The following is a 2,500-nucleotide window of genomic DNA, read 5'->3' as shown; positions in this document are numbered from 1 at the left end:
AGGGCTAGTTGCTTCGGCAGGTGAGTTGTTACACACTCCTTAGCGGATTACGACTTCCATGTCCACCGTCCTGCTGTTTTAAGCAACCAACGCCTTTCATGGTATCTGCATGAGTTGTTAATTTAGGCACCGTAACATTACGTTTGGTTCATCCCACAGCGCCAGTTCTGCTTACCAAAAGTGGCCCACTGGGCACATTATATCATAACCTCAACCTTCATATCAAGAAAGGTGAGGTTCTTACCCATTTAAAGTTTGAGAATAGGTTAAAATCGTTTCGACCCTAAGGCCTCTAATCATTCGCTTTACCAGATAAGATTATTTTATATAATTTTTAAATGCACCAGCTATCCTGAGGGAAACTTCGGAGGGAACCAGCTACTAGATGGTTCGATTGGTCTTTCGCCCCTATACTCAATTCTGACAATCGATTTGCACGTCAGAACTGTTTCGGTCTTCCATCAGGGTTTCCCCTGACTTCAACCTGATCAAGTATAGTTCACCATCTTTCGGGTCACAGCATATATGCTCAAGGTACGCTCCAGTTAGAGGTATAAATAATAATAAATTATCATTATACATAACTATATGGAACGCCCCGGGATTGAATTAATTGACTATTTAAGAAAATAGACTAAAAATTAATCCCATTATATTTTTAAGTTAAGTTAATTATGCCATTAAGTTTAATATAACTCAATGACTTGCACATATGTTAGACTCCTTGGTCCGTGTTTCAAGACGGGTCCCGAAGGTATCCTGAATCTTTCGCATTGTTAATCATATAAATGCATACAAATAAATATTAATATCATAGATATTAAATTTTTTGTAAAATTCAAAAAATGAATTTTAGCATTATATATAATAAAATCTATCAACACTTTATCAAATCATTAGTATTTATTCTATGTTAATATGCTTAAAAAGCAAATTAATTTAAATAAACTTAATATCACCAATGATCTTTTGATAAATACTTTATTATGTTAATAGATTACAATGTCCTTATATGAAAAAAATGCACATTATTTTTAATTATTTAATGATGAATTTTTCATAATGGATATTCAGGTTCATCGGGCTTAACCTCTAAGCAGTTTCACGTACTATTTAACTCTCTATTCAGAGTTCTTTTCAACTTTCCCTCACGGTACTTGTTTACTATCGGTCTCATGGTTATATTTAGTTTTAGATGGAGTTTACCACCCACTTAGTGCTGCACTATCAAGCAACACGACTCTTTGGAAATATCTTTCTAGTAATCATTAACGTTATACGGGCCTGGCACCCTCTATGGGTAAATGGCCTCATTTAAGAAGGACTTAAATCGTTAATTTCTCATACTAGATATTAAGATATTCCATACACTGCATCTCACATTTGACATATAGACAAAGTGACTTAGTGCTGAACTATTTTCTTTTCGCTCGCCGCTACTAAGAAAATCCTTGTTAGTTTCTTTTCCTCCCCTCATTAATATGCTTAAATTCAGGGGGTAATCCCATATGAGTTGAGGTTGTTTTAAAATATTTTTTATCTTCTCACACAATTTAATAAATAATTATATCATCTTTTCATCTCTATTTTTCTTTTTTTCCTTTTATATAAATATATATTATAAATAATAATTATGTAAAATGAGGCAATTCTAGAATAAAAAAAAATTAATTTTTATGCTAGACATTCCTCCTTTAATTACATATATAAATTAATATTTTATATATATATAAATAATATGAAAATTTTTTAAAGAGAATACTTAGATTCAAAATTTTTATTTCATTTTATTTGAGAGGATTTTTTTTTTTTTAAGAATATATATAATAAATAAAAAATTCATTATATAATCTTTATTTTTTTGCTATTAATATTATGAATTATTTAAAATCCAATAATATACACATTTGCTTAAATTCAATTATTTTTATAAAAGAATAAGCAACTTATTTAGCATAGTCTTACAACCCTCAACCATATGTAGTCCAAGCAGTACTTTAAAATTTAATTTAATGTACATAACAGCATGGACTGCGATATGCGTTCAAAATGTCGATGTTCATGTGTCCTGCAGTTCACACGATGACGCACAGTTTGCTGCGTTCTTCATCGACCCATGAGCCAAGTGATCCACCGCTTAGAGTATTTTTTTATTTATTTTTATTTATAACAAATGTCAATTTTTTTTTGCATATATTAATTGAAAGAGTAAAATTAAATAATAATAATAATAATATATAAATTGATTTTCTTTCAATAATATATATCAAATATATTTAACTCTAAACATTTTTATTAAGTTGCGAATGTCTTAGTTCAACAATAATACAGTGGTGGTATTTATTATGTTTGATTATTTTGTATTTTTTTTAATCATTTTATGTATATATAAATATATTAATAAATATATACCACTTTTGTTATTGTGAACAAATTAACTTATCATTCAATCAAATGAATAATAAGTACAACTTTCTATTTTCATGTTTAAAGGTTTTTA

At 28.9% G+C, this 2,500-nt stretch overlaps 1 non-coding gene and 1 pseudogene across 1 annotated transcript; both read right to left on the bottom strand.

The window, feature by feature from the left end:
* LOC128871450 (large subunit ribosomal RNA) overlaps positions 1-1,522 on the bottom strand; it is a 4,513-nt pseudogene extending 2,991 nt beyond the window's left edge.
* A 442-nt stretch (positions 1,523-1,964) lies between these two features.
* LOC128871448 (5.8S ribosomal RNA) lies at positions 1,965-2,145 on the bottom strand. The gene has a single exon (XR_008455989.1). It is a non-coding gene; the product is annotated as a 5.8S ribosomal RNA (ribosomal RNA).
* Between the last annotated feature and the right edge of the window lie 355 nt (positions 2,146-2,500).

The sequence above is a fragment of the Anastrepha ludens genome, unplaced genomic scaffold, assembly GCF_028408465.1.
Source record: "Anastrepha ludens isolate Willacy unplaced genomic scaffold, idAnaLude1.1 ptg000174l, whole genome shotgun sequence".
Lineage (NCBI taxonomy): Eukaryota > Metazoa > Arthropoda > Insecta > Diptera > Tephritidae > Anastrepha > Anastrepha ludens.
The sequence above is the reverse complement of the archived record's forward strand: the minus strand, read 5'-3'. Positions and strand labels throughout refer to the sequence as shown.